This window comes from Macaca fascicularis, chromosome 4 (genome assembly GCF_037993035.2).
Source record: "Macaca fascicularis isolate 582-1 chromosome 4, T2T-MFA8v1.1".
In the NCBI taxonomy this organism is placed as follows: Eukaryota; Metazoa; Chordata; class Mammalia; order Primates; family Cercopithecidae; genus Macaca; species Macaca fascicularis.
This window is the reverse complement of record NC_088378.1, coordinates 61,335,723-61,350,411: the sequence shown is the minus strand read 5'-3', so window position 1 is coordinate 61,350,411 and position 14,689 is coordinate 61,335,723. Positions and strand designations below refer to the sequence as shown.

Genomic DNA, 14,689 nt, shown 5'->3' with positions numbered 1-14,689 from the left:
GGTGTAAGAAAAAAAAGCCCATTCACTCCTGCAGGAACTCCCTCCTCTTCGCACAGATGTGGTATCTGAAGAGCAAGACACTGCTTCTCCACTACCTCCGCACAAATACTTGACTCTAATCATCGGAGGTACAATCTAGCGCTCGGACTGCATAAAGTATCTCAAGCTCCTTCCCTACCAAGCTGGGCTCCACTTGGGCACAGAACAATTATCAGACCTGGTAACTACCAAGCTGTTCCCTAAGGATGCTCTAGGCCCCAAGCATAAGCACCTCCGTTAATAATTCACCACTCTTGCCTTGTCATAGGCTTTTCTCACTCAAAACTCTGCTCCAGCGAGTGTTCTGGGGGCCTGAGGCAGTTGGCATGGGCCAGGCCAGAGAGCACCTGCACTGATTCTTAGGAGAAAAGGTCCTCTTTCTGGGTGAGAAAGTCAGTAAAGTACAGGACGCTTTATAAAGTCCTTCAGGCAGCAAAACTTGCTTAACTTCACACTTTCTTGACAGGCAATACCCACGCAGGCAATACCTCCTCCGGGACCCGCAGCAGGCAGGCTGCTGTGCCTGGCAGGCCGGCTCCTGGGTGCAAGGCTCTCGCGCAGCCCAGGACAGCAGCGCGCGGGCTGCGGAAGAGTGGAGTTGCAGGGACCCGGCGGAGAGCCGCTGTCATTCAGGGAAGCTCTCGGGACTCCGGGGCTCCCGCGAAGCTCCGGACGGGCGTCGCCGAAGCCGAGAGTCCCGGCCCAGCCCCTCCGCACGGTGGGCGCCTCGCCCAGGCGAGCGCGCGAGGTCGGACGGGGCCGGGGGCCGCCCGGGGAGGGGGCGGGTACCGGACTCTCGCGGCCGCGCGCAGGGGTTGGGAAGCCGCCCCTCCGGCCGCGGCGGGCGAGGGGCTGCGCCGGCCGAGAGGCGCATGCGCGCTGCCGAGCGGCTCCCGCTCCCTCCCCGCCCACCTCTCCCTCCTCCCCCTCCCCCTCCCCTGCATCCTCGCCGCTCTCCCTCTCTCCTCGCCCGCTGGGTGCTGAAGTTGGGCGGATGGCAGCAAACCGGCTCTGCTAGAGGACCGAGCCACCCAGCCCCGCTCCCCTGGACCCATCGGCGCGCTGCCCACATCTCCAGGCGACCGGGTAAGACGCTGCCTCCAAACCGAGCGGTGCTAAGTAAATGACATCAAAATGTCTGCTTTGCACCAATGGATGGATTTTTTTCAAGGTAGGGGGGAGGTGAAGGAAGGAGGGGGCGGAGAGCGCGACCGCCCATGCCCCGGCGGGGACGGTTGCGAGGCGCTGGGGTCTAGGCTGTGGCCGCTGCGCCCCGGGCGGGAGCGGGGGCTGCGCCGCGGGTCCGGGAAGTTGAATCCCGCGTCGCTGCCTAGACGCGGTCCGCTCGCTGCCCTCAGCTGCTGCGGGGAACCGAGCAAGTGTCCTGCCCGCCGGGAAACGCTCGGCCAGGTCCCAGAGTTCCCGCGGAGAGCCGGGAGCCTGCTGGGGGCGGCCAGGAGGGCCGGGCCGGGGGCGCGAGGTGCTGCGGGTTTTGTGCGGTTGGCTGGGAGCGAGGAGAATGTGCAATCAACAGTGTCCGATCGACCGATCACCTCGGGTGCTGTGTTTCCTCCTTTATGTCTCTTTACCTTTGGGAATATGCACTGCTCAGGTGGGGAAGGTGTTCGCAGAAGAGGTTGCGAAAATGAATCCTTTGAGCAGCAGTAAAATACCGGAGGGGTGTGTGTGTGTGTGTGTGTGTGTAGGGGGTGGGGGGTCTCTTTTGTTCCTTCCCCTCCCCTTAGTCAAAGGAAAGGGAGTCCTGGCGTGTGCAGCGCGGGGTGGATTCCACAGCCACCGAGGGGGCGAGGACGAGGAACGCCCACCAACCGCGAGCCGCTGCCCGGATGGGCGCATCGGAGCCTCCTTTGCTGTAGGTGATGATGGTCTTACCGTGATCGATGGAATCAGTTTAATCTCTGCCTCCCCGCCGGCCTCCCTGCTGTCCCTCTTCGAGTGCTGCGGCAGAGGCTGGGTGCAGACACGGCCGCTTTCTCCTCTTCTCCCTGCCTCTCTGTCTCCCTGGAAAATGCCGGAGGACTAGAGGATGGCGGAGGGACAGAGCTGGCCTCGGAAGCTGCGGGTGGGAGCTGCTCCTCGCGAGCCGGAGGCTGCTGGCACCGCGTCCGGGGCAGCCCGCGCCAGCCTCGGGAGTCCCTGGGCTCCGGGAGAGCGAGCCGGGGTCGCCTGGCCACAAAGATGCCCGCGCGCCCGCCCGGCGTACGGGACCCGCCCTGCGCCCTGAGCCCTGCGCCTCGCCCGGAGCCCGGGACGCCGGCTTACCTGGGAGAACCCCTGTCGCCTAGGGACAATTGACCCTGGCTCCTGGCATAACTCTCCTGACCTCCCCTGACCTTTCCATAAATGCTTCTTTCCTTAAAAGAGTCACTGTAAGATTTGTCTGGAGAACTTCACACGCTTCAGAGTTCTTTCTTTTCTTAAATTGTTTTACGGCGAGATTCTCTCCAGCGTGGGATCGCTTTCACAAATAATAAAGAGAAATCTTAGTTTGGTTCCCATCTAGAATAAGCAGTTCTGAGGCTGGGTGCCATCTGCATTTCCGGCGTTCATACATACTGGTTTTCCGGGTGATGAACCCTTCTGAAAATCATTTAATTGAAGACGTGAGAATTGATTTTTATTCGTGTAGTGGAAAATAATGCTTTCCTCCTCAATTCATAGCTGCTAGACGCTGCGTGTACGAAATAATTTGCAAACCGTGAAACATTTAAAGTACATTGTACTTGTTTCCAAAGTCTTTTGTAGTAAGAGTATTATCCAAGAAATATACATTATAGCACTCCTATCTAATGAAAGGGTGGTTTAATACAAATGAATGAGAAGTTTGACCCCCTCCAGTTGTTACTATTGTTAAGCCATTTCTTCTGTTAACATGAACTAAAACAGTAATTAGCACACTCAGGGGAGACTGGATTTATTCACTAGTTTTTATAATCTTTTGAAACCTACACTTAGAGCGACCATAGGAGAGTAGTTTATTTAGTTTGAGGCAACGAGAAAATAAGCGTTTGTTATTACAAAAAGATGGGTGGTATTATTCATTAAATAAGATAAATCTCCATGGCAATGACATCTGATCTCAGAGCCACGGGCACTCATCCTTCCTCCTGAAACTAGTCTGAAAGATTAAGAAAACCGTCTAATTTACAGAACAAACAACATAAAGTGTCTGTTATGCAGATTGATTTCGACCCTTTTTGCTATAGTTCCTCAACGACTCCTTGGCGTTTAGTCCCCATGGAAGGGAATTAACAAGGACAGTTAATTTACTATCCTGTTCATTCTAAGGCAAACAGCATTTCCTTCTCAAATAGGTAACTCTTTGGTTGTAGGGCTCTTCCTCTGAGGTACTCATTTATTTGAATTCATCATGTTTAAGGTCTAAGTTCATTATCATTGCTATAAATATTTTATACTTTTGCATAATAAGAAATAATAATAAAAATAATAAACCTTCCTTAACATTTCCTACCACGAGGGCCATGGTCTTTGAAGAAAAGGAGAAATATATATTCTTACCCATTTGTTGTTCTTGTTACAGCCAAGTAAAAGTGAAAATTTTGAATCTGAATTGATCAAAATTCTGGTTGACTTACAGAGTAAAGTCTAAGAATTTACCTGTTAATCTAAAGCTGTAGAGATAATGGCCTTTGTGTCAGAAGTCCATTTGCTAAAATCATGGGCTTTCCTGGAAAAGGAAGGTAGGCATGGATGATGACGTATGACGCTAAGAGGGCTGGGAGTCCATTCAACCACATTTCTGCTGAGAATCCTGTTTCTGATACTCTCCAACTCTGCTTACTTAACACTGAAAATACTGCACTACCAAGGAGGGCAAATTGAAGGACCACTATATATCCAGAGGATGAGAATAATGCTATGTGATGTTAAAAGCATTTTATTTCACCTGATTGCTATAGTTAGAGTATAAGTGTGAATGCATTGGGGAGGCTTAAAATTATATGACATTTCCAAGGGAGTGTCAGGGGTCCTCAGACAAATATATTTTTATGGAAAACCTTAAAATAATCCTTTGCTATAGGTAGCCAATAGGTAGCCAAGACTGTCAATGTGAGATTGATGGATACTCCCACCTTCCTTCTCTCCCTACCCACAGTTATCTCTGAAAAAAAGACACTTTCCTAACTTCCAAAGAAATTCATTTAGACTATTATTTCTGCTATTGTGCCAGCACCTGGCACGGTATCTGGCAAAAGCAGGTGTAAAATAATTTTTCCTAAATTAATACATTTTGCAGGGTCGACATGGCTCACAAAAGTCTTCCAAGGTAAGAATTGCATTTTTAAAATCAGCACTTAATACTGTTTACCAAGTACACTAGTTGGGCTCCTGAAACTCATGTTTATGGTTCTACATCTTTGGAGGAAGCAATTTTCAGAATTGTCATTTTGAGAATATATATGTGTTTAATACAACGTTTATGTTACTGATTTGTTTCCCAATTATAAAAGCAATATTTGCTTATTTTAGATCCCCTACAATACAAAATTACCTATTGGCAGATATGGATGTGAAGAGCACAAATTTTGGGTCAAGCTGGCCTTAGCTTGTATTGTGGCTCCCCCTTTAACAACTTTATTGCTGTAGGCAAGTTACTAATCTGTCCTGAGCCTCAGTTTCCTCAGACATACAAGAGGGATGAAGGCAGGATGCAAGCATAAATACAATGCAGTGTATATAAAGTACTGAACATAGTGCTTGGCATGTACTGAGTGCTTATAATTATCTCAATGTCTAAAGAACTGCTATTGAAAACACAGCATAGTTTACCACAAGTTTATTTCCTTTATATAAATGTACCATTGTTTTAAGAATTTGAATCATGTTGTAGAACAGGGGTCCCCAACCCCTGGGCTGTGGATGGGTACCAGCCCATGACCTGTTAGGAACCCAGCAGCACAGCAGGAGGTGAGTGGCTGGTAAGTGAGCATTATCTCCTGAGCTCCTCTTCATGTCTGATCAGCAGCTGGCATTAGATTCTCATAGGAGCGTGACCCCTATTGTGAACTGCGCATGCAAGGAATTGAGGTTGTGCACTCCTCATGAGAATCTAATGCCTGATGAGCTGATGTGGAACAGTTTCCTTCCAAAACTATCCCCCCACCCCCACTGCCATCCGTGGACAAATTGTCTTCCACGAAACCGGGCCCTGGTGCCAAAAAGGTGGGGATGGCTGTTTTAGAACCTCATACTTCTAAAAAAAATTAACATTCCTTTGTTGCTGTTTCTCAAGAAATTAAAATTGATATTTTTAATGCGATTTAGTGACTGCAAAATAGTTCACCTTATGGATGTCTTTATTTAGCCATTCTTTTATCTTTGGGTTTTGATCCTCATGCCTAAATTTTGTACGCATATCTCTATTGCACTTTCTCCTTTGGGCACGATGCTTAGAACAGCTAGTTCTTGCCAACATAATGCCATTCTTTAAAAAATCTTTGCTAACTTGATAGGTGAAAATAATATTTTTCAAACTTTTATTTCTTTGGCTACCAATAAGACTGATTACTTTTTGACATACTGATAAGCAGTTTTTGTCTTTGAGGATGGCTCGTTCAAGTCTTTAGCCTGTGTTTCCACTGCTAGTCTGGTACATTTCTCTTATTTGTTTGAGTGCTAATATTAATTTTTTAAAAGGCAACAGCAAACAAGGAAAGGAAATGCTCAGTGACAAAGGCTCCATGTGGTAAAGATACAAAGATCACTGTGGCTAAACCAGAAAGGCTGGATCAGCCAGGGTATCGGGGTTCATCACATACTGCTATACCCCCGAGTTTTCCAGACTTTACAGTTCTTTTTAGAAGTCCAGAACCAGTAAACAATTTGCTCACAAACACCTTACTATGAGAAGCTTGTGTCTGAAGAGTTCCCAGATAGTCATGGATTGTTTCTGCCAGTTGCCAATGTTATGGAAGAACTTCCGAGTTTTTCTGAGATAAAGGGGTTGAAAGGAAAGATGGGAGTACATGGAAAGCCTAGGGACGTTCTTTGTGATTTCTCATCAGAATGACTCAATTAAGCTTAATTATAAAACCATGTCAGGTTAGAATCATATCTTACCTCAACTTGTAAGCTCTAGGTGAAATTTAAACATGTTAAAAGTAAGAATTTAATGTGTTACCTTAATGAGCTCTGTATCTGCGATGTTGCACATGATTCAGTGGTCTTGTAAGCTCCTGTTTTTGACTTTTAAAGTTCTGTAACTTTTGATAACTTTGTTTTCAAAAGTTTAATTATCTAGCTTGGAAAATCTACAAAGTCCTTAGGTATTAAACTATCTAGAAAGTATAAATGTTTTGTTTTGTTTTTTTGAGACAGGGTCTCACTCTGTCACCCAGGCTGGAGTGCAGTGACTCAATCATGGCTCACTGTAGCCTCAACCTCCCTGGGCTCAGGTGATCTTCCCACTGCAGGAGCTGGGACTACAGGTGTGTACCACAACGCCTGGCTAATTTTTGTATTATTTGTAGAGTTGGGGTTTCGCTGGTCTTGAACTCCTGGGCTCAAGCAATCAATCCACCCACCTCAGCCTCCCAAAGTGCTAGGATTACAGGTGTGAGCCACTGCGCCCAGCTGAAAGTGTATAAGTTTATAATCATCAGTGGTACCAGTTTATCAAATACAGTAAAACCTGAGTAATTCAGAATTTATAATGATGAGAGTTCCCTTTAGGAGAAGCAGTGACCTATGGTGGAAAATAACATCTATTTCAAATAGAAATGGATTTGAATTTTTACTATTTATTAGCTGTGCAGAGTTTTTCATGAAATTATAGAAGTACTTTATACTTTGTATTCTAGCATAAGTAATAAATATCTAAAATCGCTGAATTTCTTAAGCTTTGTATGTGAGATTTTTTAAAATCCCTGTGTCAGTAAATATAAGTCTATTGTAGTCAATGATTGTGGTTCACAAAGCAAATATTTACTTCCTTATCTCGGGTCACAGGCTTTTCACAGTACAGTACTGTTGATTGGCTGTTGAAATACACAGGTTATAATTCAAGAGCCATCGCATTACAGTAAAACAGACACAACCTGGGGGAAATTATGACATAAATGGAATGAGCATGTGAGTGTTTATTTCATTTTAAAAATTATCTTGACTCTTCCCAATAGTATAGTGAGTTAAATCCAGTGAAAACTCTTGTGCAAGTTGTTACTTTCTCTATTTTCCAGTCTCTATGAAAGGTAGGAGCCTGTTTTTTTGGTGTATTTATGATAAGTCATGTAATCTACAGATTTTATGAGTTAATTTTGGCTCTTGGTAGATGACCCCATGTCCACGTCCTGTTACCCTAAACTCTCCTATTTTTTCAGGATTTATTTAATCAAACTCAACAATATTTGAAAGTTTGCTATTTGAAACACAGCAATCCATATGATTGAATTCATATGAGGCAAAAAAGCTTATGGAAAATTGCTCTTAAAAGAAGGAGACTTTAAAAGCAGAGAATGTAATTTGGTGGAAAGAGCCCAGGTTTTAGATTCAAATAACCAGGGATTTAGTCTTCACTTCTTTGAGCCTTAGTATCATTATCTGTAAAACTGAAGACAATTTTAAAAAGTTAAAGGATTAAAAGAAATTATGTCTATAAAATCCTTCATATATTGGTACTCAGTATGAAAATATCAGGTATTTTACTAGAGTTAATAAATCAAAATAGATACAAGAAACATCGTGTAAACAATAAGTGCTTGAAGGGGTTTTAATTTCGTGCCAGTATTTGTCTTGACTAATTGGTCCTTGTTAATGTTTAGGTTGTTCTCTGTGTATTTCCTGTGTTATCCTTTCCTGACTAGTTTGTTTCACCAACCTATTTATAAACATATTTGAGCACCTACTATGTGCTAGACTCTGTGATGTTTTTGGATACAAAGATTAATTAAACATGGTCCATTTCCACAAGGAATTCATATATAAGCTTCTTCAACTTATTTTTCTTTTATCCAGTGAGTACTGGTCATTCTAAGCTGTGAAGTCATAGCTAAATACAACATGGGAGTAATAGGCAACGATTTCCTTAGGGTTTAGCAATAGACTAATTGATCTCAAAATTTAGGAGCCTCTACCACTAATATTCAAGCAAGCTGCTAAGCAGAGACTCAGAGATAAGAAGAAAAGCAGGAAGTGGCTCTGTTTATGGATGATTTAACAACCTCGACCGTAATATCAAAACAACAGACTGGAGGCTTAACCCTCTTTGTGAACCTACCTCAACACCCAATTCCTTCTCATAGAAATAAAGAAAATGTATACATACATCTGTACTATGCCTTTTCCTCCCTCACTTACAGGCTACCCTGTGTAATCATTGTAATGTAAGTTATTCTAAAACGCTGGTGTAGGGGATGAACAAAGGGGGAAGGAGAGTGAGATCCCTGCCCTTCTTCAGGGTTCACATTTCCCATGCACTAGCAATATTTTAGAATTTGTTCCTGATACTGTTGCAGTTCCATCCTTGATTGCAATCTGTTTATAATATAGTACCTTGACCAAAAACCCAGAGTCCTCGGTTTGGATGAAAAAAAAAAAATACATTTAATTTTGAGAAAGAAAACCATTTTCCATACCAGCTTGTTAAAATCACTAGGGCAATTTCTAAATCTAGCAGTTAGATTTGCCTTGATCTAGAAAGATTTTATATGATTTATAAGATCAGAGTGAAGACTTCAAACCCTTTTGAGAAATATGTCATGAATATATAGTTAATATGTCTAACTATGGAAATGAAAGACATTGACATTGTGAATCAATTAACTTGAAGGTGAGTTCTGCACTCCTGTCAGCCACTACATTTAACATGCTTGTCATTAAATCTTTGACCAGGCTGTTAATAAGTAAAAATGTATGCTAATGGAAGATTTGAACCTATTTCTTTCTCAATTTATTTATACTCAGCACTACCATACAGTATTTTACCTGTGACCTGTGAGTTTAGTATGATCAAAATTCACTAGATAAAAGCAAAGGAAAACTAGTATCTTTTATTGGAGCACTAAGGCATAGACATGCTATAAAGCAATACAATGACCTATATAATTTACAAACTATTATGATTAACTGATGCCGTATTGTGAATTGGAGTATTAAATACTCCAATGTAAATTGCGGTAAAACGCTTCATTGTGAACTGGAGTACTAACATTTTCCCTACATACTGTTTGGGTGAGGCTTGACATTTGATTTTCCCCACTCTTTCTTCTTATTATTATTGTTATTAGTATTTCTAAATAGATAAATTGAGGAGAAAGGAGTATCTTTGCTTTTTGTACATCTAATAGTTCATAGAAAAATAGATGTTTACTCTTATTTTATGTAATTTTAGGATGTTTACATAATTTTGTTGCCTGAAATTTAAAACGTATCAAGAGCTCAAACGTTCTGTCTGCCAGGAAACAAACAAACAAACAAAACCCTACTGTCTTATTTTCTTCTGGTAGTCAGGAATAAACTGCCCTGATTGTGATTTCTGTGCTAATTTATGAGAAAATAATATTGGCAAATTGGACTCAAGCTATTGGAGTCCATGTTTTCTTCATCTACTCAAGTCCAGTAACTTCAATTTTCACTGATGAAGAAATATTTTAGACTAAGTTACTTTTAGTAAATTCAATGTCTAATGACCACCTATGTTTATATAAATGATGGATTTCATTGAAAGTTACATTTATTTATCATTTTAAATACTCAAAACCAAGCCATAGAGAAGTCCTTCCCACACTGGAATTGTCTCCAAAATGTAATATCTTGAAAAGATGATTTTGTGTGTCAGTATATGCATATATGTGTGTTTCCCTTTTTATTTATGGGAAACAACTGACATGATGCCTGCATAATCCTAACTAAATATTCAGGAAGAAAGGATACATGCTTGAGAATAGAGAGGGAGGCACCAGTGAGATGAGAAGGAGAGTCAAGTAAAAAGCAGGAAGGCTGGGCTCAGAAAACAAGACTATTAGTTAAAAACTCATTATATCTTAAAGTATAATATCATTCAATACGTGATTATGTAACTCTGCTATATTATGTAACCACTTCCAGTTTCGTGAATTCATGTGACCTAATCTTAAGAAGGTAATTTTTCCCAATAATTCAGTAATTTCATTGACTGAACATCTGAGTAATGCAAGTGGGGTTTCATAAGGTAGAATTCCATTAAATAAATGTTAATTCCAGGAAGGAAAAAATGTGAAGCACTTTTCTTGACCGAACATAGGTTATGTTAAATAGTTTAAAATTCTCGTAGGTGATACTGAAATTCAATCACATTGATAATCTATCCCCAAGTTTTCTTTCTAAATGCAACTATTTAAGTACATCTTATATAAAATTAATTTTATCTTTGTGGTGCAAAGAACTTTATGTCTTGTTTCAAAATACCAGCAATGAATAAATGTGTATGATAAACTTTTTCTTTTTTTTTTTTTTATTGAGCAACAGGGCATTGCAATGACTTAATATCTAAAATATTTATTAAGACTTTGGGGGAGTGACAAGTGAGCTTGGAAAAGCTTGTCTGCTCATTGCCACTGAGATTGTTTTTAAGAGGATGGAGATTTATGACTTAGTAGGATCACTGAATGTGGTTACTCAGTGAGGTGGCTGATTGCAACCAAAATCAACTTTGGCACTTGGTGTGCTGGCCTCTGACTATTAGCCCCAAGAGAGTTCTAGTCTGGTTAGATTTTAGGGAAAAAGAAAGAGGTTATGTGCCTGAAAGTAGAGATCAGAGGATACAGTCTAAAAAGTTATATTAGAGAGAGGTAGCAACAAAGGAAAGAGAGAAAAGTCTTTCGGTGCATTGGTAAATACAGCCTGTGTGGGTCTGAATTTCCAAGTGTTTGCATTAGATTTGCAAGTTTTCTTCAGTTTCTGCTACTCATCAGTTTTACCTCTTCTGTTTCCTGCCTCCTTTTTCTTAATTAATGTGCTGTGTAATTCAATCCTTACTCTGTACCAAAGAATAGCAAAATTAAAAAAAAGAAAAAAATGGCCAAGTCTTAGGGATCCTAAAGAATAAAGAGATAAGACCTATATGTAAATTTCTGTTGTTATTATATTCTAGGAAAGAACTAAAATGCTGTGAGAAGTCAGCAGCATGAGATTAATTTTAAATGGCTAGACCAGGATCTGGCAAAAGTGTCATAGAGGTTGTGACATTTTCTCAGATTATTGAAAGATAGAATTTTGACAGACAAAGAAAGGTTTCCAGGCTCAAAGACAATGTAAATAAAGATAGATGCAGAATCAGGAAAATTAAAACCATTTTGTGCACAGTATTTCAAAAGCATACCACACTCACAGGAAATCACTAGATGATAAGGCTAAAAAATAAGATATATCCTGGCAGCTGTTAATATCAGAGTAAAAAGGTGGAATTTTCCTTGCTAGGCAGAGTGCTGCTGAAGCTGTCTGAGCAGAGGATTACCAGGTAGGAGCTGTGCTATGGGACAGGCACTTCATCAGTCCATGCAGTGGGGTGGTCAAGGGAAGTAGGAACACCACAATTTCAGCTGTCCAGGTGAGAGAAGAAGAGGCCTAAACTGAGAAACAGCAAAGGGCAGAGTCCATGGGAAGATGATGATGTGAGAAAATGTTTGAGTCAGAGCCTTCAAGACTTGGTGAACAAAAAGATCTAGAAGATGTAAGAGGAGCTATAAAGCTGTCAGGGAGCATTTTAGTCTATGAGTCTGGGAAATAAAGATGTCATAAGACATGGAAGAGTCAAACTGATGAAGAGGTTAGTGAGGAAATAAATTGAGTTCGGTCTGGGAAATAGTTTGACATAGCCATGAGAGTTCTCACAGATGTTTAGTACGCCATTGATTAAAAAGCCTCAGGGATATTGGTAGATTAAGTAGGAAGCAACAAGTATGATCTTAGGCTATGTCAGTAGAGCCATATAGCATCTAGAACGAAGTTGGCAATTGTTATGTTCTATTCTGCATATCCAAGTCACAATTGCAATGTTATTTTGAACTTATTTTTGATACCATCGTTAGAAGTCAAGAATACAGGTGGTGAAATTAACTTACAAGACAAAATAATTTGTGTGAGACATGGTTGGAGGAATTTGTACTTTCTTAACCTGGAAGACAGTGGTTTCCCTGGAAGATATGTGTGTTTCACCATTTGGGGAAAAGCCGTGGGAAAAGATTATACATTCTAAATTGTCCCAATGATATAATGAAAATAATAAAACCACCTTGCAGAGTTGTAGAGAGATAATGTGTGCAGTGCCGCTAGAACACATTTCGTATTCAGTGTGTCTTTGCTCTTATTGTTACCTTAGGAATAGCATTAGAATCAGTGGACACGCATCATAGAGATGTTGCCATCCTATTGGAAATAACTTTTTTGGTTTTTTTGTTGTTGAGATGGAATCTTGCTCTTGTCGCCCAGGCTGGAGTGCAATGGCATGACCTTGGCTCACTGCAACCTCCACCTCCCAGGTTCAAGCAATTCTCCTGCCCCAGCCTCCAAAGTAACTGGGATTACATGTGCCCACCATCACACCTGGCCAATTTTTTTTTTTTGTATTTTTAGTAGAGACAGGGTTCCACCATGTTGATCAGGCTGGTCTCAAACTCCTGACCTCAGGCGATCCACCTGTCTGAGCCTCCCAAAGTGCTGGGATTACAGGCATGAGCCACCACACCTGGCCAGAAATAACTTTTAAGAGTCATAGCCAGCTGGTTAGGTAAACTGCCTTGAAAGGTAGCAAGTTTAATGTCACTGAAAAAATGTAGGGTAGACAAATACTTGACAGAGATGTCATGGAGGAAATTTAATGACTGGGAGGCTGAATGAACTACAAGGCCTCATTCTAACTCTGAGGTCCAGATGGTACCAGAGAATTTGGACTGCAAACCCAAGAGAATGAATAGAGCTAGAAATAAAACTTGAAAGTCTTTTACGTCCAGGTAACAATAGTAGAAAAGTGCCAAAGGAAAAAGAGAAGAGAGCAGGTGAGCTTAGAATTCTGGAGCATATTTGCATGAATGGACATGTGGAAAAAGAAGGAAACAAAATATACACATATGCATATATGTATACATGCATATATTCATGTATATACACATTCATACATAAGATGGTCAGAATAAAAATGTGTTATAAAGAGAATGAAGACACTGTGATATGCCATAAAACCAAGAATGTGGAAATTTTTTAGCCAGTTTTATTCATATATATATTAATCCTACACCAAAGATTAGAAAAAGTTTAAGAAAGGAGATCAGCTGAGTTATGTCATGTGGAGAAAGGGTGAGTAACATCAAGACCAGGATGACACATCAGATTTTGCAATGAGGAAGTTACTTGTGTTTGTCTAGAAACTACTTGTGATTAATGATTTATATATCATCTATTTCCAAAAAGTTTGAGGCAGCTTAAATAAAAGCACTTTCACACAAGGCAGTAAAAATAAAACAAAATAAAGATAAGAAACCACCAAGAGAAATAAATGGGGGAAATAGTGAATGTACCACAAAACCTGGATAAGATCGTTATTGTAATAGGAGCACTACCTTTTAGCTATGTGGTTCCTGGCAGCCAAAATAAAAGGGTAACAGGAAAGATTATGTATAATTCATTGGTTAAGGAAGGAAAACAGATCTTTAGGAGAATTTTTGTTTCCTGGCACTAAATTCCATGAAGAGTATATCCCATGCATTCTTAGATAAGAGGCTGTGACATGTTAGACAATGTGATCAACAGTGGTTCTGCTGAAGATGCAGGTTTGCTTTAAATTGCTATTTCTTCTTTAAGGCCTTGAAGGTCAAGTGTGCAATATTAAGATGAGGCTGGTAAAAGCCAATAAGGCAGTAATATTTCTTGTGGGCATAGACCAGGTGGGCGTCTGAATACTCCTGGGTGTGAAAAATCAGCATAAGAGAGCATTAGAGAAGAGGACATCTCAGAGAAGAAATGCAAGGATAGTACCATGAATGTGAGGAGAGAGAGCACCAAGCGTCCTGCAACCTCCTTTCCTTGGCACTTGCCACTCCCTCTGCCTAACAAGCTGTTCCCCAGTCTTTCTCATCATTCAAGTTTCCATTCAAATGTCACTACTTCAAAGAGACTCTAAGAACTGTCTTCTTAATGTGGTCCCTTCTTCATCCCTCCTCATATCTGTCACTTATCTCTAACAATAATCCGTTTTATTTAATAGTATTTAGTGCTCTGTTAAATTATTTTATTTGTTATTAGTCTCCCTTATTCCAGAAACTGGAATGTAAGCTAGTACACCAAGCAGTGCCAGTGATTGATATGTTGAAGGAATGAATATTTTATGAATAGGAAAGAACTCAGCTCGGTACTGATGTGATAATAAATAGGATGGTAGTATTGGGCATGGAGTAAATTCTTCCTAAAATGTTAGCTGAGAAGAGGATGATAATTATGATAAGGACATAATTTTGTCCTGGGAATATCAAGAACATTGGGGCTTGAAGGAAGAGCACATATTCTCTGTATACATTTCTGTCCACTCACAAAGTGCAGGAGTACTAATGTTAATGGTACTAATATGAATTGATCATGATTATAAGGGGTGGAGCCTAAGTGGGAAGAGTACAAAGAGTCCTATATCATGGCAAACTCC

The 14,689-nt window shown here is 41.0% G+C and overlaps 1 protein-coding gene across 3 annotated transcripts in view; it reads left to right on the top strand.

Moving 5' to 3' along the window:
• The first annotated feature begins 966 nt into the window (after positions 1–966).
• The window catches only part of RGS17 (regulator of G protein signaling 17), a 119,330-nt gene continuing 105,607 nt past the window's right edge, over positions 967–14,689 (top strand). For 2 of the 3 annotated variants that reach the window (XR_012433551.1, XM_045391354.3), the window contains exon 1: positions 967–1,125. The gene's annotated coding sequence lies outside the window, so the exon portion shown is untranslated. Of the gene's footprint in view, positions 1,126–6,425; positions 6,510–14,689 lie in introns of those variants that run through there. The other variant, XM_065543600.2, reaches the window with a different exon arrangement.